Raw genomic sequence first — 11905 nt, 5'->3', positions numbered from 1 at the left:
AAAAAATCATGAGTTTTGGTGGGTGTGGTTTCTTGGCCGAAATTTTTGGGTCCCAAAAGTGGGTTTGAGACTTCAAGTTTGGCCAAGATTTGTTGTTATGTTGTTGTTCACAATCGAGCCTAGACCGTGTGTTTGTATGTTTGATTGATTTGGTTATCTTTCATGTTGTAATTCATTCATTTTGGTTTGTAATAAGTTGTAATTATTCTTGTAATTTTGATGTAATTTATTCTATTTGGTTTGTAAAAATAGAGTAGGTTATTATTTCATTTTCTAGAAAAATTGTATTAGGATATAATTTTGTAAAGAGAAAATGAAGATTCAAGAAGAAGAACACAAGATGGAGCTTATGAAGTTACAAGATTAAGTGGGAGATTTTGTATAAAATCTCTTACTTTTGTTAACCCTTACCGGTGACATTTGTTTTGGCTAAACAAATGTCCACCAAAATGGCTCTCGATTGTGAACATTTTATTTTGTATGCTTGTATGATTATGTTTGTATGTTTGGGTTGCTACAAGATTATCACATGTTAACACTTGCATAATACATTATAAGTGGTTATAATAAAACATAACACAATGACACTAATAATTGGTTATTAGATCTAAATAAAATGGTTTATTTAAAAGGTAATGAAATGGTTTATAACTAGTAATTGGTTTACTAAAAGGACATGAAAATAGGTTTTTCATAAAACACTACACACCAAATGCATGTTGGTGTATAGCATTTTGTTTTCTAAAACTAGAATGTAGAAAACATAAAATCCCTTTAACTAAAACAAGGTAAACAAGTTAAACGCCATCCTTTTGTGGAAACACTTAGACATATTAGGAATCTCTTGATGGGATAAAGGTCACCTAACCGTCATGAGTGAACTAATATGAATAAGGTACACTTCGCATACATGTGGGATAAAGGTCACCTAACCACTTGTATGTTAAGTCTACATGTTTACACAAGTAGGACGACTTGATTTGGGAATCATGAACTTAGGGTCACCGAAGCATGAGGAACAAATAGGTGTTGATGGGATTAATATGCCATGCAAAAGGATTGCATGATCCCATAAAATTAGAAGTTGCAAAAGGATTGCAATTGTCATTATGACTACCTAGCTAAATCAAATGACGGGATAAAGGTCACCTAACCGAAATTTGATTTACCGATGGATTCAAATATTTAATAAAACAAATTAAAAGGGTATTGTTTATTAAATTTAAAATTGATACTTAAAAGGACTTTGTTGTATTTTGTAGATGGCCGCTAATAACAACAACAACATGCAAAACGCACCACTTAACATGAACAACCTATCGTTACGGTCTCTCCTCGAGAAAGACAAACTCAACCATACCAACTTTATGGATTGGTTCCGCAATCTTCGGATTGTCCTCAAACAAGAGGATAAAGCGTATGTACTTGAGGACCCCATTCCCGATCAACCGGATGAGAATGATGTGGAGGCAATGGCCTCTTACAATAAGTATTGCCACGACTCCCTTCAAGTCTCATGCTTAATGCTTGGGACTATGATACCCGAACTCCAAAAGGATTTCGAGCATCATAGTGCATACGACATGATAACGCAATTGAAGGAGATGTTCCTCCAACAAGCGCGTGTCGAGCGCTTCGAAACGGTTCGGGCGCTACATGCTTGTCGTATGGACGATACCCAATCGGTTTCATCTTATGTACTTAAGATGAAAAGCCTTATCGATCGTGCTAACCGTCTTAACCTAAACATATCAAATGAGTTAGCCACCGATCTTATCCTAAACTCCCTATCAAAAAGGTTTGATCAATTTGTAATTAATTACAATATGAATGGGATGGATAAGAGCATAGGTGAGCTTCACGGTATGCTTAGAACGGTAGAAACTAGCATGGGTAAAAGGGCTTTACCCGTGTTAGCAATCGATCAAGGTGGGTCAAAAGGTAACACCTCTAAGCCAAAGGTGGCCAAGAGAAAAGGACCCGCCCATCAAGGCAAAGGGAAAGGGAAGATGGTTACCCCAACCATCAACAAGGCTAAGAAGCAAAAGGTAGCCGAGAAGGCAAACCCCAAAGAAGACCCATGTTTCGGTTACGGTGAGATGGGTCATTGGAAACGAAACTGTCCGGTCTATCTTAAGGAGTTGAAGGACAAGAGGGATGCAGGGCAAACCTCAGGTAATATATATATGGTATATATAGAGCTTAGTATTACTTCTTCTAATACATGGGTATTAGACACGGGATGTGGAACTCATATTTGCAATTCCTTGCAGGGGTTCAAAAGAAGTGATCATAAGGCGGGAACATCAAGTCTCTATATGGGCAATGGTGCAAAGGTACATGTTAAAGCTCCAGGAGATTTTATTTTGAAGCTTCCAAGCGGATTGGAACTTATTTTAGAAAATGTTTTGTATGCTCCGGATTTGTGTAGAAACATTATTTCTATTTCTCGCTTAAAACAATGTGGTTACGTTGTTAATTTTATTGATGATGATATTCATGTTTCTAAAGACAATGTATTCTATTTCAAGGCTTCGCAAATGGAATTTATGAATTGGTTCATGATGACGCATCATCGAGCTCTATATACCATACAAGCACCAAGAAACTCAAAAGGTATTTGAGTGATTCCTATTTATGGCATTGTCGCCTTGGTCACATAAACAAGAACCGAATGCATACACTTCAAAAGTATGGACTTTTGAAATCAAATGAAATGGATTCGTTTGATGTATGTGAATCTTGTTTACAAGGCAAGATGACTAAAGCACCTTTCAAAGGGACTTATGAAAGGGCTAAAGATTTATTGGGATTAATACATTCGGATGTATGTGGACCCTTTAAACCCATGACTAGGAAAGGTGAAAGATACTTTGTTACTTTCATTGATGACTTTAGTCGTTTCGGATATGTCTACTTATTAAGACACAAGGACGAAACGTTTGAAGCATTCAAAGAATATCAAAACGAAGTACAAAATCAACTCAATAAGACAATTAAGGTACTACATACCGATAGAGGAGGTGAATACCTAAGCGATGCCTTCCAAGATCATCTTAGGAGTTGTGGGATTATCTCACAACTTACTCCACCCGGAACACCCCAACTTAATGGAGTTTCCGAAAGGAGGAACCGAACCCTAATGGATATGGTTCGATCTATGATGGCAAGAAGCTCGTTACCTCTATCATTTTGGGGTTATTGTCTAAGCTCCGCGGCTCGTATTTTAAATATGGCCCCAACCAAGAAGGTGGAACGAACTCCTCATGAGATGTGGTTTGGAAAACCTCCTTCTCTTTCATACTTGAAAGTATGGGGATGTGAAGCTTATCCTAAGCGTTATGTAGCAAATAAGCTACATGCTCGATCCACAAAGTGTATCTTCATAGGATATCCCAAAGATGACATGGGATATTACTTCTATGATCCATCCGAGCAAACGGTATTTGTTGCTCGAAAAGCAGAATTCCTTGAAACCAAGTTCCTTATGGAAGGTGATGGTGAAAGGAAGATAGATCTTGTAGAGGTACAAGATCAAGCCGATGATACACAATTGGTTGGCACTAGTACTCAACATGAGGATGTTGAAAATGATCAAGTGGATGATCAAGGTACACAAGACGTTCGAAGATCTAGTAGGATTAGTAATCCTCCCGAGAGATATGGGTTTCTCGTGGAAGGTTGCTATACGGTTGATTTGGATGAACCGACAAACTACAAAGATGCTTTATCAAGAATTGATAAAGATAAATGGCAGGAAGCCATGAACGCCGAGATGCAATCCATGTATGAAAACCAAGTTTGGGAACTTGTTGTGCAACCTCCTAGCTCCAAGCTAGTTGATTGCAAATGGCTTTTCAAGAAGAAAACCGACATACATGGAAACTTGGATACATACAAAGCTAGACTTGTAGTAAAAGGTTTCACTCAAACTCAAGGGGTTGATTATGATGAAACTTTCTCGCCAGTGGCAATGCTAAAGTCTATTAGGATATTATTTGCCATTACTGCTCACTATGACTATGAAATATGGCAAATGGATGTCAAAACCGCTTTCCTAAATGGATATCTTGAGGAAGATGTTTATATGGTACAGCCCGAAGGTTTTGTTGATCCGAAAAATCCTAAAAAGGTATGCAAGTTGAAGAAATCAATCTACGGATTGAAACAAGCATCTAGAATGTGGAATCATCGCTTTAATGAAGAGGCAAAGAAATTTGGCTTCATTAAAAATGGTGATGAAGCTTGTGTGTACAAGAAGGCTAGTGGGAGCTCTATAATGTTCCTTGTGCTATATGTGGATGATATATTATTGTTTGGGAATGATATTACCACAATGCAAGGAGTCAAAACTTGGCTAAAGAGTTGCTTCTCTATTAAGGATCTTGGAGAAGCACAATACATATTGGGGATTGGGATCTATAGGAATAGACCCAAGAGATTAATAGGTTTAAGTCAAAGTGCATACATTGATAAAATCTTGAAAAGGTTCAAGATGGAAAACTCTAAGAAAGGTTTGGTACCTATTCAAAAGGGAACCATTCTCAGTTCATCTCAGTGTCCTACCACGAAAGATGAGCAAGAGAGAATGAAGAAAGTCCCATACGCATCTGCTATTGGGTCTATCATGTATGCAATGATATGTACTAGACCGGATGTGTCATGCGCCCTAAGCCTGACAAGTAGATACCAGAATAACCCGGGAAATAGTCATTGGACTGCGGTTAAATGTATATTGAAATACCTTAGAAGGACTAAGGATATGTTTCTAATATATGGGTCTGGTGAGGAAGAACTCGCTGTAAAAGGCTACGTGGACGCGAGTTTCCAAACTGATCGAGATGACTCTCGATCACAATCCGGTTATGTCTTTATGTTAAATGGTGGTGCAGTCTCTTGGAAGAGCTCAAAACAGGAAGTTGTTGCGTTATCCACTACAGAGTCGGAGTACATTTCCGCCTCACTGGCAGCTCAGGAAGCTACATGGATGAAGAAATTCATGGACGACTTAGGAGTGGTCCCTTCCATTCAGGACCCTCTTGAGATCTTTTGTGACAACGAGGGTGCGATTGCTCAAATCAAGGAACCTCGTGCTCATCAAAAGACTCATCACATTGAGCGGAGATTCAACTACATTAGGGATGAGGTTGAAAAAGGAAAGATATGTATTCACAAAGTTCACACAGATCAAAATGTTGCGGATCCACTCACGAAGCTTTTACATGGGCCAAAACATGAGGGACATGTTTGTGCATTAGGGCTTCGATATTCTAGTGATTGGAATTGATCTATTTTAAGTATTGTAACGGAACGAATTAGTTCAAGCTCATTAATATAATTATGGTATTAATTTAATTATGAGTCATGTTCCAATTTTGCATATTTTATCCATGAATAAACTATTATTCTAAATTCCGTAGTTGATCACATTTGTGGGAACAAGTGTGAGGTCTAGACTATTATGAACTTGGATTGGTTAACATTCAAATGGTGAATGTAGGGCAAGGTTGCAACCAAGGTTCATAGATATTTGTGAGACACAAATATTGGAAGACCCGCTCTCAAGATTTACTATATGGAGCCTTTGTGGTTGATCACATGTAATCTTGAGTAAAGGAGAATATCATTATATCCTCTGACCTGAGACACATATTGGGTTCAGATATTCACCAAATATTGTGCCTTGATTCTTTCCTTCGCTATTCTGAAAAGGTAGCTCATAAGGGAGGCTTCAGGTATGGTACTAAGTGTAGTGTCTAGAACGTATGTAGTCAAGATGGAATTTATCCCTCTTATTCGTTGAGAGTTAGATGTCTAAGGCCTGATAAAGTTAAATCTATAAGAGAGTGATCATTCTATGTCTCTTGGATTTAACATGACATCTAGGACAAAAGGATATAATGAAAGATTCACCTATTCATGTTCGAGATGGGAACTCGAAGAGGATGATGTTATTGAATGGCACTAAGTCATAACATATTGGGGGTGATGGACGGTCGTTAGGTGGTATCCGTCACTTGCATTAATTCCTTATGTTTCTCGTGCAAGTGGGAGATTGAAGGTGCTTCATATGCCCGAGAGACATAATAAATTAATGTGGCTAATATGTTATGATCCAAGTCGGGTCATACCCAATAACAAGCTATCAACACCTTTTAAGTATTTGTTTTAACGAATGGATCTTTAAAACTAATACTCGACACATGAATTTTAGAAATTGGTTTTCTAAAGATTAAATTGCAAGAAATAATTATATGGATAATTATATATATATATATATATATATATATATATATATATATATATATATATATATATATATATATATGTTTATGTTTAATTTTATGATTAAACATATTATATATGTGTGTGTGTGCTACTTTTATAAGAGGTTTATAAAAAAATTGCACAAGTGGTAAAAATGCATGTTTTCTTTTAGAGTAAAAAAAAAAAATCCAAATCGAAAGCAAAATTCCTCCCAAAAATATAAAACTTCCAAAACCTCTCGTTTCCTCAACTAAAAACCCTAATTTTGCCCCCGATCTCACACATTCTACACAGGGAAGGCCTATTGAGCATTATGGACATCGAAGATTTATATGGTGCTAATGCTTGTGGGTATACAAGATTTGAGGTCTCAAGTTAGAGACTAAGGTTCATTCTCATCTTCATCATCTTCATCTTCTTGCTTCAACCTCCATTTTAGGAGAAGGTATAAACCCCTAACTAGCTTCTTTTACATTTTAGTATATTTTTCAAGACTAGATCTTCATTATGGAATTCTATTAAATATTAATTTGTATGAAAATGCTTCCGCTTGCTTCCTTATAAAAACGAAAATATATGCAAACTTAAAATGGTTTTGAGACTTGTTTATACATAGAATTCCATCAGTAACGTCCTCCCAATAGGGTCTGGAAGGAACGTCACTAATATCAAAACATACCAACATATTATAATAAACGAGAACAATACTAAATGATAAATTTAACTTTAATGAGTACGCAGCGGAAAATGAAATGTCGTTACAATGACAGGAATAACAATATCGTAAATGTTCACATGCAGAAGTAATAAATGCGATATCTCTTGATCCTATGTCCAAGTAGCATCACATAAGCAGTAGATAAGTAAGCTTGAATCAAACAGCACCTGAGACAAAACATGCTAAAGTGTCAACCAAAAGGTTGAGTGAAGTTCATAGGTTTAACAAAAAGTTTGTCGTTGTTTTAGACCACAAGATTTAGTTTGTAAAGTTGATCTCCCGCAAGATCAAAAAGTTATGCCAATGCGTGATATTTAGACTAAACGTTCAAGTTTGCCCCATGACAAGTTGTGTCTGTCTTTGTCGGTTTAATTTCATTATTAAGTAATACAATGACTTGGTTAAATGTATCGGAGACGTTACTCCCGATAGGCCTACCCCCAATAATTAAGCATGCTGCAGCAATTAAAAATATCACTGTAGGGACTTAGTCGGACATAGCCGGGTATAGCATAGTTTAACAGTTTGGTACTTGTGTCTAAAGTGTAAAAAGTAAAAACAGCATGTGTCTCACCCCAAGTAAAAGTAAGTAAGTTTGCTAGCAATTAAAGAGGGGCTATGAATTCACCTTAGTAAGTAGAGAGAGTTATTCCTTGGAATAAAGAATTGAACGAGTGAGCAGGAAAATCAACCTATTGACATTTAAGAGTAGTTAAGTGTTTTGCCCATGTTTAAGTTTAAGTATGTGTTTAAGTATAGTTTGTTTTACTAAGTTTCTATTCCTAGTAAGTTACTATTTTTATAAAGTTTCCATTTTTAGAAAGTTTCTTCTTTTACTAAGTTTCTATGACTAGAGAGTTTCTACTTTTATCAGTGTTTTCCATTTTAGGATACTTGTCGTATTAGATAAGCTTCCAATCATCCCTTTCCCTTCGAATGGCTAATTTAGATCTAGGGGCTTGAGCCATAGGACCCTTTAAATCGGAAATCCAAACCCTCTGCCTAGAATCTCATAGAAACCATTCGTCAAGAAAGTTCGAAGATCTATACATCTCTAATACATATCCCAAAATGTTTTTATGTTACAATATAAGTAGTAGGTTATAGGTGCTAGTAATAGTAATAGTGTATACATGTTATTTATTTTATTTTTAATTGCATATAATTTATAACATTATTTACATGTTTCGGTAAAAATAATAACCGAAGTAAAAAGTAAAAAAGTAAAAAGTAAAAAGTAAAAAAATAAAAAGTAAGAAAAGAATACTTACTAGTAGTAATTCTTCAAAGAGAGAATGGGAGAAATTTTGGTGTGAGTTTGAATGAGAAATGAGGGGTATTTATACTTGAAAAAATTAGGTAAAAAGAATAAAATAATTAAAATAAAAAGAAATATTTTAATTCTTAATGGGATTTTAAAATTAAAAAATATTAAATGTTAGGTCATGGGATAATGCACAAAATAAAATAATAAAAGTAGTTTTTCCATTACAATTTTTAATTAAAAAGTAATTTATTTATTTATTTATTTATTTAATTTTTTTTCATTTATTTTAAGGATTTTTTTTATATAAATAAACAAATTGATTTAATGCTTTTCCAAGAATATTTGTCAATAATATTTTTTTTTTATTTTTTTTATTTTTGTTTTATTTAATTAATAAATACAAATTTTGCATAAAAATAATAAATAATTCGGTATTTTGTATTTTTAATAATAATTATGATTTTAATTATTAAACTATAGTTTTAGTAAGTTTGTAAATATTATTACATTTATATATAATTGGATTTATTATATAGTTAAATATATAATACATTAACTAAATAATAAAAGTAATACAAAGTTTATATACTTAGTTAAATTATGTCAAATTATATAAATTAATAATATATTATTTATTTAAGCGTACATTGTTGACTAAAAATTACTATTCAGTCAATATTTAATTGTATATAACAACCCTTAATACATATAGTCAGACATATAACCCTAGGGTTAATTCAGTAATTTAGAAGTCGAAAAGTGAGGGTTGTTACAGTACCTCCCCGTTAATAAAAACTTCGTCCCGAAGTTTTAGGTAGACTTCTCGGATGCATCAGCGGTTGAGAAGAGATGGAGATATTTCTGTTTCATTTGGTCTTCACGTTCCCAGGTATGTTCGGGGCCTTGCATGTTTTCCAAAGGATAGAATATTGTTTTGTTTCAAGCGTTTAAGTCATACAAACCATAATCTCTATAGGTTTTTCTACGAAGTGCATTTTATCATTAATGCAGAGATCATTCAAAATGATGATGTTATGCAAGTCATTTCAGTAAATTGGATACATGAAATGTGTTATGAATAATATTGAGCTCATTTAAAACCTTGTGCGTTTATGCTGCAATATTAGGCAGACAAAACAGAGAGGAGTTCATGAAAATCATAGTCATGAAATTTGATAGAGATCGTCATTCTTTATAACAAGAATGATGAATTAGAGTTTTATCTACATTAAATAATATGGATAAAGTAATTCGATTATAGAAAGAGTATAAACGAAGTTATCGTAAAAGAGTAAATGAGAAAATTAAATGTTCGCCTTAACTTTTGACGTAGTTACGATTGATTTCCGGATTTCAAGGAATTAAAGAAATCTTCGAAATCTTTATAAGATTTGATTTTCCGGTAATTACGGAAATTAGGATTTTCTTTAATTAAATGCGGTGAATTGCCTCGATTGCTGTGTCTGGAATTTTTGCTATAAATTAGCTTCTTCCGTTTCATTATCTTCACCACTTATATACTTTCTTTCTCAATTCATACTTCCAAAAGTTTTGTTAATATGCTCAATCCAGTTCTTGTCTTTGGCATTATATTGGTTATCGCCACAATCATCCTTCTTTTCCAACTCCTACCAGAGGAGTCTGTTTACTTCTACTATGCTCTAGGATTTATTGTGGTTTTAGTTCTCCCGTGTCTTTATATTGCTATACGCATTGATATACACGGTTTGTAATTTCAGTGTTGTTATCGGGATTTATATTTTCCCTTATATGTCGAAGCTTCATGCTTTTGTAAAGCAAGTAACGGTCCAGAATTCGTAGGTATGAAGTTTCGAATGATCATGATATTCAAAGCAGAAGGAAAGGTAATAGCACGATTTGATTTGTCATATTACCAGAATATCCGGAAAAGACCGAATTATCAAGAAAAATATTTTCTTGATATGTTTAGAGTTTAAATAGATAAGAGTCGTGTAACATGGCAAATGATGATTATAAAGTCTATGAATCATCATCTTCCATTAAAAATTTAGCATGACTTACTGTAATATAATCACGTTGGCCTGACGTCATTATATTATACTAACTCATGCTTCAATTCCCAACACTACTTCAAATCATTCATAATTTAAACTTGAACTTTACAGAATATAGAAACTAAAACAGTTTCCTTTATGATGTGATAAACATATCGCAAAGAGATAATTAATTACTGACAAGAATCGTTATAAAGATATCTTCAGAAATATAGAGGATATTTATAACGAAAGATACAGTGATATCTCAGAATTTCTAAGTTCCAATGACGAGGAAAATTCTTTTGTTTCCTCTGCATTTAATGCTACCATATCTGAATCATTGGTTATCAATCCGAGATGGTTTCAAGAAATTTTATTTTTTAGATGATTAAACGCTGATTGTAATCGTCAACGGATCTAATGGTTAACGAATAGGCGTTGTTGATGATAATTTCGGTGGTTTGATGTGATAATTCATCATAGAATACGAATGAATATAATTCATGAATGTAGTGATCTTTAGGAAGATAACACCTGCTAAAGCTTTACTTGAATTCTGGTATGTTAATTTCAGAATGTGTAATTAAATTTGTATGAAAATGATTGTGTATCACAGTGAAGGCAGTGAGTATAATTAATGATTTATGAATCGAAATTGAAGAATGTACAGTGTATTTATGTGAGATGTAAATATTTCTCGGGTATTACCTACCCGTTAAAATATTTTCACAATTAACAGTTTTTACAATCTTTATGAAGATATACGTTCATATATGTATTCTTCAGATATAATCATGGATTTAATGAGTTAATATATATTAAACTCATTTGATTTGCGGTTTGGAACGAGAGTAAATAATCTCCAAAATCTTAGAGATTTCATAATTGTTGTGAAATATTTCGCTAATGAAGTTATGAATCAATACATTCATCGTTATACTTGATTTATTATGAAATGGAGTTTATTGTGCTGAAGCAATGATTAACAATTGTTAAGTCATTAGCGAAGGGTGTACATCATAGCATATTAGTGATATGAATTAACCAAGTAGTACATACTAGTTGAGATTCTCACGTAATTGCTTAGTACGACAAGATTTATTATTGTTCCAAATCATATATATATAAGGTATACATATATAATTCTTCACGAAGAATGAGTCAATACATCTTAACTCTTTATTGCTAATATTCCTTGGTATCTATGGGGCGTATCATGTTGATGTTTGAGGTACTGAGTGTGTTGTTGAGGCGGGAGATGCGAATGTTGTTGTTGATGAAGCTGATGCTGTTAGTGGTGATGTTGATGGTACTGATGGTACTGGTGGTGATGCTGGTTATGCTGCTGGTGCTGCTGCTGGTGTTTGTAGGTTTCGCACCAGATTTTCCAGAGCCACTGCTCGAGCGCGAAGCTCGTTGACTTCTTCTATTATTCCGGGATGATTGGTGGTTGGAACAAGGGGGTGAATAAGATCTAGAATCTTCGATATTATATATTTGTGACGGGATACCCTAGAAAGAAGAGAGAAAATGGTGTTTCGGACTGGTTCGCCGGTAAGCGCTTTAGGTTCTTCGCCAAGAGGTGAATTCGGTTGGTGGAAGGGATCACCTTCTTCTTGTCTCCATTGATTGAGT

The sequence above is a fragment of the Rutidosis leptorrhynchoides genome, chromosome 8 (assembly GCF_046630445.1).
Source record: "Rutidosis leptorrhynchoides isolate AG116_Rl617_1_P2 chromosome 8, CSIRO_AGI_Rlap_v1, whole genome shotgun sequence".
In the NCBI taxonomy this organism is placed as follows: domain Eukaryota; kingdom Viridiplantae; phylum Streptophyta; class Magnoliopsida; order Asterales; family Asteraceae; genus Rutidosis; species Rutidosis leptorrhynchoides.
Note: the sequence above shows the minus strand (reverse complement) of the source record.